We start from the raw sequence: 13,889 nt of genomic DNA on the forward strand, positions 1-13,889 counted from the left end.
CTGGCCTCCAGGCCCCTGGCCTCCAGGCCCCTGGCCTCCAGGCCCCTCCCCACCCCGCAGGGGGTGTGTGTGTTTATTTCAGGCAGGTATATTGGTGCCTGGGCAGGAAAGAAGGGCCCAGCCCCCCGTTCCATGTAACCCCACACCAGAACCAGCATCCTAGGAGGCAGGGCCATCAGAGGATCTCCTAATCTGAGCGGTGGAATCAAGACCTGGTACTGTGGGTTCAGCTGTGTCCCCCCAAAAGTTGACGTCCTAACCCCTCCTACCTGGAAATGTGACTTCATTTGCTCGGGCTGCCCTCACGAAGTTCCACAGACAGGAGCTTAAACAACAGAAATTTAGTTTCCACAGTCTGGAGGCTGGCAGTCCAGGATCATGGTGTTGGCAGGACCGGGTTTCTCCTGAGTACCATGTGTGTGAGAGCACATCCATGATGTGTGTGTGTGTGTGTGTGTGTGTGTGTCCAAATTTCCTCAACTTAGAAGAACGCCAACCAGACTGGATTAGGACCCACCCTAAGGGCCACCCTTTTAACGTACTTACCTCTGTAAAAGCCCATCTCTAAACATAGTCCCTTTCTGAAGTTCTAGGGGGTTAAGGCTTCAGCACATGAACTTGAGGGGGACACGATTAGCCTGTGACAGTGACCTTGTTCGGAAACTGTTTACATTTTACCATTTGGCCACTGCAGATGCAATTAGCTGAGGATGTACTGGAGGGAGGGGGGGCCCCAAACGCACATGACTGGTCTCCTTGTAAGAAGGGGCAGAGACAAGAGGAGAGAGGGCCATGTGGCTATGGAGGCAGAAACTGGAGTGATGTGCCTCGAGGCCCTGGGACGCCCAGGACTGCCAGCAACCCTGAATCTAGGAGAGAGGTTTGAACACACTGACCCTACAATCTTCAGAGGGAACAAGGCAAGGCCCGACAACACCTCCATCATGGAGCTCTCGTCTCCAGAACCATCAGAGAGTACAGGTGTGTTGTGTTAACTGCCCCCGGGTGCCGGACCTCATTAGCGCAACCCCAAGGAACTAAAGCCTAGGAGCCCTGGGTTGAGCAGTTTGGTGGAACGGAAAGTTGGGACCCCTGAAGCCACTTAGCAATAGACAGAAAGGCTCGATCAAAATTATTAGCTTTTAATGAAATTCAGAAACTGATTTACAACACAGCGTAGCAGAGCGTTCATCAGCACTGTCTCCACAGCCAGAATGGCTGGGCTCAGGTCCCGGCTCTGTCACTCACCAGCCACCCCACCCTGGCCAAGTCATGCTCTCGGAGCCTGGGTCTTCCTCATCTGTAAAAAAGAGGGTAATAGTAATAATAATAATAATATCTAGCTACTACTATTATGAAAATCAAATGAGGTATTATTATAAAGCACCATATGCCCGGCACACAGAGCCCAAGCTATAAAGGGATTTCATCAATCCTAATAAAGAGTTGTGTCACCAAGGCATGCTTCTCTCAGTTGTATGTAACATCCCTAAAAACCCTTCCTCGGGCCTCTCCCATCCTGGGCTGATCACGTGCAACCCCCAAATGTACCAAATTTTCCAGGCAGAGAAGAGCAAAAAGAAAAATAGTACTAACAAAATATTCCGAACTATTAAAATCCCAAGCTTAGGGGCACCCGGGTGGCTCAGTAAGTTAAGCGTCTGTCTTCAGCTCAGGTCATGATCCTGGAGTCCCAGGATCAAGACCAGCATGAGGCTCCCTGCTCAGTGGGGAGTCTGCTTCTCCCTCTCCCACTGCCCCTCCCCCCACTTGTGCTCGCTTGCTCTCTCTCCCTCAAATAAATAAAATCTTTAATAATAATTTAAAAAATAAAAAATAAAATCCCATATACCTGGCTGCTAGGGAAAGGGGAAAATATTTTTAAGAAAATGTAATCTGAGGGGTGCTTGGTTGGCTCAGTCAGTTAAGCGTCCAACTCTTGATTTTGGCGGATCCGGTCATGATCAGAGTCATGAGTTTGAGCCCAGCATGGGGCTCTGCACTGGGCATGAAGCTTGCTTAAGATTCTCTCTCTCCCTCTGCTCCCCCCCCCCGCCCCCACCCCCAGCTCATGCATGCATATACTCTCTCGAAAGAAAGAAAGAGAAAGGGAAAATCTAACAGAAAGAGAAAGAAAGAAAGGAAGGAAGGAAGGAAGGAAGAGAAAAGAAAGAAAAAAAGGAAAGGAAAGGAGGAAGGAAGGAAGGAAGAAAATCTAACTGAAAGAAAGAAAAATCTAACAGAAAGAAAGAAAGAAGAGAAAGAGAAAGAGAGAGAGAGAGACAGAAAGAGAAAGAGAAAGAAAAGGAAGGAAGAAAATCTAACCTGAGAATCCATTTGAAAGTGATGAGCATTGGCAGTGATTGGCAGAAGCAGACAAGAGGCGCTATCCCAGCCCCAGGGATACAGAGGAGGGTAGCAAGTCAGGTCCAGTGGTAAGAAATATCACATGGCGACCTACAGACACAGGTCTACAGGTATGTGCTACAGGTATGTAACAAAAAAATATCTTCTTTATGTGGGATGCACTGAAATTTCCTATTCTACTGCAGTTTTTTAAATGTTATCATAACAGCCCTAAATAAGCCAACAAATACCTTATAACCCAGTTTGAAAACCATGGACATGACCCTCTGCAAGACTCTTCCTGCTCTTTTTCTCCAAAATATCTAACTTAAGAAAGTAAATTATAAAGAAAACTCTTAGCACTTCCTTTTCTTTTCCAAAGTCTAGGATAATCTTCTCTAAACACAGAGAATCTTGAATGTTCTAGAACAAACCACATAAACCACATAAGCTTGGACAATTAAAGACTATGCAGGGTTTCCAGAGGGCTAACAGCTCTGCTCTAAAAAGTTAGTATAACTAACATTTACTCGTTTTCATCATTCTTATCCTCTAGAAATTGATTTATTTTGCTTAACAGACATTTTTACACGTGTGCCATATACATACACGAGTGCCATGCATCAGGCACTATTTTAAACTCTTCACAAATATGAACTCAATCTTCACAACAACCCTATGAGATAGATGAACTGTATTATGCCCATTTTACAGATGAGGAAACCACTAGCCCCAAGTGAAGAGCCACCGTTCATGCCCAGGCAACTGAAACTGAGCTCCATGCTCTTACCCACTAGACCATGCTGTGGTATGGTTTTGTTGTGGTGGTGGTGGTTTTGGTTTTTGGTTTTTTGTTTTTAGAGAGCATCAGTGCAAGCAGGGGAGAGGGGTGGAGGGAGAGGGAGAGAGAGAAAATCTTAAACAGGCTTCACACCCAGTGCGGAGCTGACACTGGGCTTGATCTCACCACCCTGAGACCATGACCTGAGCCGAAAGCAAGAGTCGGATGCTGAACCGCCTGGGCCACCCAGGCGCCCCTAGACTACACTGCTTTAATCTCTCAATTTTCTCACTACCTCAGAGGCCCATGTTCACTATTAAGCAGAGCTCCTATTGAGTTTTGATGCTATCATCTTGAAAAATGCGAACTTTTTTTAAGTAATTAATTTTGTAATGGAGATATAACATTAGTTTCAGGTGTACAACATAACGATTCAATATATGCATATGCTGCAAAATGATCAACACACGAAGTCTAGTTAGCATCCATCATAATGCAAACTCTTAATCAGGACAGCACAGCCACCCAAGAGGGTAACTTACAAGCTCTCACCCTCTCCGTCCTATCCATCCCTCCCATGTTCTTTAGCAGCGGAATCAAACTGCCAAAATAAGCTCCTTAGAAAACAGATCATACCTGTAGTAGAAGAGTGAATTTCTGAATTTATTTTAAAGGAGTCTCTTGTATAGGAATCATGCCTGTCGGCTGTTTTCTTTACATCAAACCAGATCTGCCTGCAAAAACAAGGTTCTGGCACATTCTCCCAAAGGACCACAACAGAGGGACATTTCTCGGGGGGGTGGGGGGGGGAGTCCCCTTATATCTCAAAGCTGCTCTGATCCCACCCCTCCCTCCATCCCCAATTCCTTCCAACCCATGATCTGAGAGTTGAAATTAAGAACAGACTATAGAGTAGAGGGGCGCCTGGGCGGCTCAGTCGGTCAAGCGTCTGACTCTTGATTTCAGCTCAGGTCATGATGGGGTCCTGGGATGGAGCCCCATGTCAGGCTCCCTGCTCAGCGTGGAGTCTGCTTTTCCCTCTCCCTATCCGCCCCGCCCCCCGCCATGCTCGCTCTCTCTCTCTCTAATAAATAAAATCTTTAAAAAAAAAAAAAAAGAATAGACTGTAGAATCAAAGTTGTTTGCCTCCAAACATAATGCAGACCCAGGACTAGAGAAAGTAAAAACTGTTTTCAACAGAAAAGGCAATTATCTAACCAAACTGGTTGAATGGGAGAATTTGCAAATTCGAGGTTCTGGCTTCCAGGGTTCTAAAGGGGAGCCACCAACCGCTCAGGGGCGAGGAATGCAACTGCTGAAAATGCGAAGTGACCAGGCAGAAAGAAAATAAAAACTCATTTTGATTCCAATTTTGAAACAACTACAGTCCTTAAATCCTTCAGGATTTGGATGGCAGAGCCTGCGCCTATAGGTCTGGGTGTGGTCCCTGCCGGCCTCGCTGAGCTGCCTTCTCTCGGCAAGAACACAGGCCTCCTGGAGGCCGACGCTGGGAGGGACGACAGGACAAAGGCAACTCTGTTCCACTAGAAAGCCTGTGTTGGAAGACGGCAGAGATGGGAGGGAGATAGAGCCACATTACTTCTTGCTTCCAGCTCTCCTCATTTCTACCGCGGGCATCCATGTAGCTTCCAAACTCACCTTGGGGTTCCTTCCGACACAAGATGCGGGCGGAAGGGCCTCACCTGGTTGGGCCACTCTTTCCTAGCTTTCCAGAGACCTGACTAACACTTCTACAGAAATCCAAGATTCCTGTGCCCTTGACCAAAAAAAAAGAACCTTACACTTTATTCTCTACTTTTCCCCATTTCTTCACAATCTAGCCACAAGCAACCCTCCAAAACCATGACCCACCATTCCATTCCCTACCTCGCCACACCACTCTCCCCTTGGCCTGAAATGCCCCATCCTCTCTCGTCCATCTAGGAAAATCAGGCTCATCCTAAGCCCAGCTGGAAAAGGCCCACCTCTGGGAAGCCTTCCTGACCTCCCCGTTGAGTTAGATACTCCGTCCTCCATGACCCCATGGCATAGCGGTTCTCAAAGTGTGGTCCCGGAGCCAGCTGTCTGTGCCCTAATGAACTCTCCAGGTGGTTCTGATGCCCGCTCAAGCGTGGCGCCCACTGCCACACTCATAATCAACACTTTATCCTACTTCCACCTACTTGGCTTAGGAGCTTCGTCTTTGTAAGCCCCTCAGAGCCTGGCACAAGCTAGACACAAAGAAACACATGCTTGCTGATTAACCTGCTGAACCTCTTCTAGAACCGGAAAGGGCAGTGTGAAATCAGCAACTTTACAGGCCAGCAAATCTCCACGTCCAGGTTCAGGCCCACAGTGGCAGCAACAGCCAGGAATCCTACAGAATAAAACCGGAGTCGGTCAGCACTCTCGCGAACAAGCGATTCAAGAAAAATGAGTGCAAGGCTCCCAGTCACGGCCACCAGGTTAGCTGCTTTGCGCAGGTCAAAACACACTCAGGAAATGCTGGGAACAACTCCGGCTTGTGTCCTAGAAGGGGTCTTCGCTGGCTCCATGGGGACAGTAGAGTTGACTCATCCCCACGGGCTCCCCAAGGGAGGGAATTACCTAAGTGTGATCAACCTGCAATATCTGATATATGACATCTTCTTGCCTCGTCAGAGCTACTGATCCCAAGTCCCAACACTTGCTTTGGGCAAAACCCAACATGCTATGGGCACCCACATAGGATCTGGAAAAAAAAAAAAAAAGAAGGAGGAAGATAGACAAAAGGAAGTTAGAATGAAAATGAGTAAGAGTCAGGGCAGCAGAGCAGAACATTCTCAGAACTGTAAGTTAGTGTGTACTGGGTTCTGTCTCTGCCCGGCCCTGTGCCAAGGGCTTAAATACTCACAGGGTGAGGGGTACAGCCACAATTCCCTGCTCCATCACTTGATCTCAGGTATCCATGTAAAAAACTTAAGACAAGAGGCACCTGGGTGGCTCAGTCAGTCGAGCATCTGGCTCTTGGCTTCGGCTCAGGTCATGATCTCAGGGTCGTGGGATCAAGCCCCCCAGTGGGCTCCATGCTCAGTGGGGGAGTCTGCTTGAAGGATTCTCGCCCTCTGCCCCTCCCCCACTCTCTCTCTCTTAAGTAAATAAATAAATCTATTTTTTAAAAAAAGGCAATCCCATCACATAAAAACATTGGTGGAGAACACTATTACTTTTTTCCCTCATCCTGGAAGGAGTGTCCCCCAAACCTATCCCCCAACCCTAATCCCCAGAACCTGTGAATATTACCTCATACGAGAAAAGATACAATTGAGTTAAGGATCTTAACCAAAATGCAATCACATGCATCCTAATGAAACAGAGGCAAAGGGAGATTTCAGAGATTTAAGAGAAGGACACACAGACAAAGGAATGGGAGCACAGAGTGTCACCACCAGTCAAGGAACGCCGGCAGCCCCTGGAGCTAGAAGAGGCAAGGGACAGGTTCTCCTGAGAGCCTCGGAGGGAGTGTGGCCCTGCCCACAATGTTGATTTTGAGCCAGTGATACCGATTGTGGACTTCCGGCCCAAAGAACTGGGAGGAATAAATGAGTGTTGTTTTAAGCCACCAAGTGTGTGACTTAGGAAACTAATCATTAATCACCTCACTTCTCACACTAGCCGGTATTATCTCCATCCTATGGACATGGAAACCTGGACTCAGCAGGAAGGGACAGTGGGCTCCCAATCGCGGGGTCAGGGCAAGCCAGGTGCCAGCTCCGTCCATCTGATCTTCCCAATACACCGTGCTGGCTCCGGCGAATCGACATGTGGGTTCCTGTGGCCTTTAGAAGTAACCTGGGAAACAGTCACCCCGGTAACATTGTTTCTATGAAAAACATTCTCCAGGTTCCAAATAAAAGACAAGAGGAAGTTGAGCACACCACCATGGGGGAGAAGACAGTGCGCATCCCAGAGACCAGTTTTCCACTTAGAAACGAAGCAATGCAATTAACCCATTCACTGACGGGTCCAAGTTGCCCGGTCATACATGTCACAGACAAGCAGATAAGATGCCCCCTATTCTCTGGGCATCAGCGTTTAAAGAAAAGTTGTAACTCATCCTCAAGCTCCCGACACTCCATAATAAACCCCAGAGCCCTCCACTTGAAATCCCCAAGAGTATTCACAATGTACATGGTCCTGTGATACCCCAACAGAGGGCTGCTACAACCAATGATCATAGGTTTCCTAAGGAAAAGAATTTGGGGTGGTGGGAATTATCACTAAATTAAATTACCAATCGGGTGAGTTTAAAATATACCTTCACACTCGACTGCAACACTAAACCGGCTGATGATGATGGTCGGTGGAAAATATGGAATATACTTGAACATAGTTTTGTGTAGACAACGATTACACGCATGAAACAAAAACAGATGCCAAGGTAAACACTAGGAGGTACACTAGTTTGTTCAATGCTAATAATAAGCACATGAAAAGATGCTCAACATCACTCATCCTTAGGGAAATGCAAACCAAAACCACAATGAGATACCACCTCACACCCATGAGGATGGCCATTAACAAAACACAGAAAACAAGGAATGGTGAGGATGTGGAGAACTCGGAAGCCCTGCACACTGGTGGTGGGAATACAAAATGGCGCCACCACTATGGAAAACAGTATGGTGGTTCCTCAAAAAATTAAACATAGAATTATCATCTGATCCAGCAATTCCACTTCCGGTGTATACACAAAAGAAATGACAGCAAGGACTTGAGATACTAGTACACCTGTGTTCACAGCAGCTTGGCCAAGATATGGAAACAACCCAAGTGCCCATCATCAAATGACCGGATCAACAAAATGTGGTCTATCCATACAATGGAATATTATCAACCTCAATAAGGAAAGACACCTGCTACAACAGGGCTGAACTTGGACGACATGATGCTAAGTGAAGTAAGCCAGCCACAGAAGGGCAAATACTGCATGACTGGACCTACAGGAGATTCCTACGGCAGTCAACTCAGGGACTCTGGGAGGGGGCATGGGGAGTTAGTGTTCGATGGGTGTGGAAATTTCGTCTGCGAAATCTCAGAGCAGTGTGAGTACTCAATGCCACTGAACTGGAACCATTTAAAAATGGCTAAAATGGGTGGCAAGATAGCGGTCGCTGCCTTTGTTCATGCCGTGAGGGCATCAGGAGTCTTACAGCCCTTGAACATTCTGGTGTCTTCAGCCTATCGAAACTGTGTCAAGAATGCCTGTCTCAGCCCTGCACTGTCCACCCGACATTTTAGTTCTCTTCAGACACCAATTGTTTCCTCTGCTCCTGGACTTAGCACATGTGTCAGAAAACTGACATGTGGGCATACTACAGCAATCCTCAACAGAGCGGCCCCCTTGCTTCCAAACGTCCTGGAGCTACCAGTCAGAACTTTAACGGACTTCAGTTCACGGAAAGGGAAAAGAAAGACCGTGAAAGCTGTTGTCTACAGGTTTCTTCGACTTCATTCTGGCCTGTGGCTGAGGAGGAAGGCTGGTTATAAGAAAAAATTATGGAAAAAGACGGCTGCAAGATAAAGGCGCTTGAGGGAATTTGTGTTCTGCAATAAAACCCAGAGTAAGCTCTTAGATAAAATGACAACGTCTTTCTGGAAGAGGCAAAACTGGTATGCTGACAATCCTTATCAGAAGTACCATCGGACAAACCTGAAAGTATAGATCAGAAATTTTATGACTTCTAGCTACTGAAGATGTATCTTCGTGTATATGATGTCATTGCAAAATGGAATAAGTACACAACTTGATGTAAATTGTGCCAGTTGGTCTGAAAACACACAGTTCCAACATTAAACTTATTAAAGTTTTAACACAATGGATTAAAAAAAATGGTTAAAATGGTCAATTTTATGTTCTATATATTTTACCACAATAAAAGACCAGCAACAGTAGCTATTTAAGATTGGTAAGTTTACAGGTGAGGTTCTATTTTTCTTTCGAGTTTTAAATTTTCATTCATGAAATTGTGCCTTCTTAAAAAAAAAAAAAGAAGGCATATGTGGTATTAAATATCAAAAGAGAGAAAAAATGTGATGTGACTGTCCTAGGCAGGCCAACTCATTGAAGACCCACAGCTTCGGGGATCAATGGAATTCCCGTGGTAATGACCTTTCTCACTTCTGTAATATGAATTATCACAAAGTAAAAATCCAATTCCCTCTCCATGTTTATGAAAGCCATGCCTTTCAGACAGCTGAAGCAACAAAGCCGGCCAAAAGCACTTCCCAGCCGTCCGTCCGATTGGAGATTTATACCGCATATAAACATAAAGAAACATTATGTAACATAAGCTGTGGGGCAGGAGAAGAAAGCTGGTCTGGGAATCAGAAGCTGAATTCAAGATCCCAGCTTCACCCACTGACTCCCCTTGCTGGACCAATTAAAAACTCTCCAGGCATCTGCCACCTTTTCCATAGGCGAAGTAACACCCGCTTCATATGGTGAGAATAAATCCTGAATAGGACCCAGGGCTTACAAATGTCAGGGGTTTATCCACAGCCTGAGTGAAAGAACACAGCCTGCCACAGAGCAGGGGCTTAATAAATGATCCATGCTTGCTTCCTTTCATTCCACAAGTATATGAACTCACACATCAAGTGGCGCTATGCTTGCTTATTCCTCAACTTAAGAAGGGACGGATTGCTTGGTTTACTCTCAATTACCTCAACTCCACCACCTCCTCTAAAAAGCACCCTCATCCTAAAATTCTTAACGAGGCCAGCTTTCTACTTTATGGTCTGGAAATGACAAAAAGTTGGCCAAAAAAAAAAGAAATCAAGCTGGAAGTCTTAATTTCAATGAGAAAATAGTTTTTAGAGTTTTTCTTAAAGATCATATTCTAAAATTCCAGAAAGCCTAAGGCTCCAGCACTCACTGTGTGTGTGACCTTGAGCAAATTACTTCACCTCTGTGAGCTTTGGTTTTCACATCACAAATGATGACAAAAAACACACGTATACACAACTGAGCCTCTTGAAGTAAAGGTGAGCAAGAACTCTAACTGTTAAGGAATTATTCATCATGTCCCTCCTACAAGATTATTAAATATTCTCCTTTATGTTCTAGGGAGCCTTTGTTTCTGGACCTTAGGCTCCCATTTTTCTCAATTGGAACAGTCCTTGGCCAATAGTTCTATCCTAATGGGATCAGTGGAAAGAACAAGTGAAAACAGGTGGTAGGGATGGGCAGAAAACAAACAAAAGAATTGAAAACAGTGAGGAAGTGTCTTTTGATGCGACCCATTTATTTATTTATTTTTAGATTTTGTATTTTTATGTAATGTCTACACCCAACATGGGGCTTGAACTTACAACCCAGAGATCAGGGGTCGCATGCTCCACTGACTGAGCCAGCCAGGTGCCCCTTGATTTGACCAATTTAAATAACAAATTAAACATCTGTTTCTCCATTGTGGTAATTAATATTACCCAGTATCTCAACATGACAAGTATTTCAGCGACAACCGCGAAGACTATAACTCACTGACTATCTGTAAAAGGAATCTGAGCAAATCCTCAAGCAACCCCAGTGGACCATCCTCATTCGGGGCTAGAGATAGCTTTGTCATGGCACCCAAGGCCATGTTTTTAAACAGTGGTAACTCCTCTGAAAAAGAAGACTTCTCTTTTCAACCTTTCACGCCCCACAAAAGGACCTGCACGGAGAAGGAAATCAAACAAAACATCTTGTTGCATTTTATTCTCTCTTTACGAACGTTAGGAAAGAATAGAGCCACACCAAGACATAAAAAGGGCCCCCTGAAACTTTATGAGGTGCAGGGTTTGCCAAATAGAGCTTAATGAACTGAACAGTTAAATGCTTTTACAGAAAAAAAAATCCCAAATCGCGCTGTTAAAAGGGGTCTGAAAAAACACAATGCATTGATAGAAGTAGCAGAACTTCTCAAAGGAAGGACAAGTCAGAGGAAGCACCCGATTAAGACTCCTTTAAGGAAGGTGTCTAGACGTTGAAATTAAGAACAAAAAGAACATGATTCCAGAGCAGAAGCATGATGACGTAACAGGACTCCTGGACAATCCTGGACACCACCTGACGAGCTTCTAGGCTTCAGTCAGCTCTTTAGGAACCAGGGAACTGTGGGCAAAGCTCTGATGCTCAGGCTGCTCCTCGGTCAAGTAGAGACAATATTGCAAACCCAGCTTACCCTCCGGGCATCATAATTCCCATCATTCAGATGAAAAAAGAAAAAAAAAAAAAGCCAAGACAGGATCAAATCCGACGGCTAGTGTATGTCAGACCCTGAACTCAAAAGTCGATTCTACCTCCCAGGCCAATGCTCTTCCTTGCCAGGTGCAAGGAGCACCAGGGTTCCCCTTCATGCGCTGGTGATGGTTTGGATCCTGAGAGCTTTGAAACAGGAAAATGGAAGATCTGATTAGAAATGGAAGGGATAATCGGTTTACTCTCTGCCAATGTTAATAAGCAAAAGAGCTAAAGTGCACTGAGCCCGTACTCTGCCCAAGCTCATTTTATTACGTAATGTCCCTTTGGGTCGTTCATTAAACGACCTAAAGTTACACGGTACTTGGTGTCTGCCTTGCCCCTATTCTAAACTTTTATCATCTGTGAGCCATTTCCCACTCCCAGCATCCCGGGGAGACAGACAGTGCTTGTGCTCTATGTTGCAGATACACCAACTGAGGCAGAGTCTAAGGGACTTGCTCAACTCACCAAGCAGCAGCAGTGGGGCGATAATTCAAACCCAGGCAATTTGATGCGAGTCTGGGCTGTGAACCCCTACATGAGGGACTCCTGTTATCTGCCCCGGTGCATAGGAAGAAAGACCCTGAGGGCGGCAGATGTTGAGGACCGCACCCACGTGAACACACGTGCTTCCAACCTGGTCTGCCCGGTCTCAGGCCCTGGGCCCTTCTGACCAGGCTGGCCTGGGAGGCCTGGCTGGCAGGAGCGTGCTCCCCAACGGTGCCCCTGGCTTTGGGCAGATGAGTAACCAAACAGGATCAGGGACCCACAGCAGCGGACGGAGGAGGGAAGGACGAGAAGCAAGTAGAGACGGTAAAGAGCAGGCCACACCAGCAAAAGGAGCCAAAGGCCCAATCACCTGTTTCTGTTGACGCCAATGAACCCAGATGGCAGGGTGGGAACTTCTAGTCCAGCTTATATGGAACTATGTGTCTGTGGCCAGGGGCTCTACCAGCTGAGTTCATCTGGAAAATTAATGACCTTCTCAATCCTTTACGTCGATGTGAATAGAAAAAGAATCGCTCAGCGGATCGCAGAGACAGGAAGTCCCATGGGGAAGGCTGCAGGTCTCCCCTTCACTCCAAAACAATAGGGGGGCGCCTGGCTGGCTCAGGTAGTAGAGCATGGGACTCCTAATCTCGGGATTCTGAGTTCAAGCCCTACATCGGGTGCAGAGATTACTTAAATAAAACTAAATAAATAAATAATAAAAAGAAAACAATATGTGAATGCTTCCCGATCTTACACAGACCTCCAATGCCACCTTCAGTAAGTTTGGGGGTCACATAGATCCCCACATACTTTACCTTCATAGATTATCTGTGGGATTCGCAAAAGCTTGTAGTCTCTGTTCCCTGGTCTTCTGTCAAACTTCTGAGAACACCCAAAGACACCCAGGCCACCCACTTAGGAGCAGACACCTGAGAAGCGGGTTCCAGCACAGAGAATCAATTTAACACACTCTTGCGAATGCAGTCACCCTGGCAACAGCTGAAGCTGGAAGCTCTGCATACCAGGGAAGACCCCCAACCCCCAAAACTCATCACACCTCCTGCCTCTGCTAACCCAGAAGCCAGGGCTTCCTTGCGTCAGCTTGAACTACAACCCATCACCATGTCCACTGAAACTTACTCATGCTGACACACAGGCATGTTCTAGAAAGGGAGAGGGAGGTGAGGGAGACCCAGGTTAGGAGACCCTTTGGGAAGGCCCAACACTAAAGGACACTTACCCGGCCTCCACTTTGCAGGAAGCCTGGGCCTAAAGCCTAGATCCTGAGGATCTATGTGACCCCCAAACTTAGTTTCAATGCCTCATGGAAAGCACTAAAAATAAAGAGTCCTAAAAACTTCAGACAGAGGCAATTTTTTTAAATTTTCTTTAAAGATTTCATTTATCTATCAGAGAGAGAGAGAGAGAACGAGCACAAACAAGGGGAGCTGCAGGCTGAGGAAGAAGCAGGCTCCCCGCTGAGCAAGGAGCCCGATGCGGGACTCGATGCCAGGACCCTGGGATCATGACCTGAGCCGAAGGCAGACGCTTAACCCACTGAGCCACCCAGGTGTCCCTAGGCAGAGGCACTTTAAACTGCAAACAATTTATTATTTAAGTAACAAACACTTACTGAGTATCTACATGGATGGAGACAAGGATGAATTAGACAATCAAAGAGCAGGAAAAGAAAAAAAGCAGCAAAATGCAGGCATTTTTGCCAGTTGCTCGGTTGCCCTAAAGCATCACTGAATCAGAGCGGACTCTCCAATGTTAACCATTTACTCCAGGGCAGGTGCAGAGACTCCCAGAGGGAAGGGACTGGGCTAAAATCCCCCATCTGTCAGCCACCTCCCCCAGCAAAGCCCACCCTGCCACTTATCACAAAACCTTAAGATACACAAAGGGCCTTAGAGGTCACCAGCTCCAATGCAATGCTGGAATTGCCTCCCCATCTCCCACGGGCCAGCCCCCATGCTCCTAAACCACTCGTCGTCCACAGTC

At 46.4% G+C, this 13,889-nt stretch overlaps 1 pseudogene; it reads left to right on the forward strand.

Moving 5' to 3' along the window:
* The first annotated feature begins 7,886 nt into the window (after positions 1-7,886).
* On the forward strand, positions 7,887-8,831 carry LOC118018815 (annotated as a pseudogene).
* The last annotated feature ends 5,058 nt before the right edge of the window (positions 8,832-13,889 follow it).

Source organism: Mirounga leonina, unplaced genomic scaffold, assembly GCF_011800145.1.
Source record: "Mirounga leonina isolate KUSES-001 unplaced genomic scaffold, KU_Mleo_1.0 Mir_172, whole genome shotgun sequence".
Lineage (NCBI taxonomy): Eukaryota > Metazoa > Chordata > Mammalia > Carnivora > Phocidae > Mirounga > Mirounga leonina.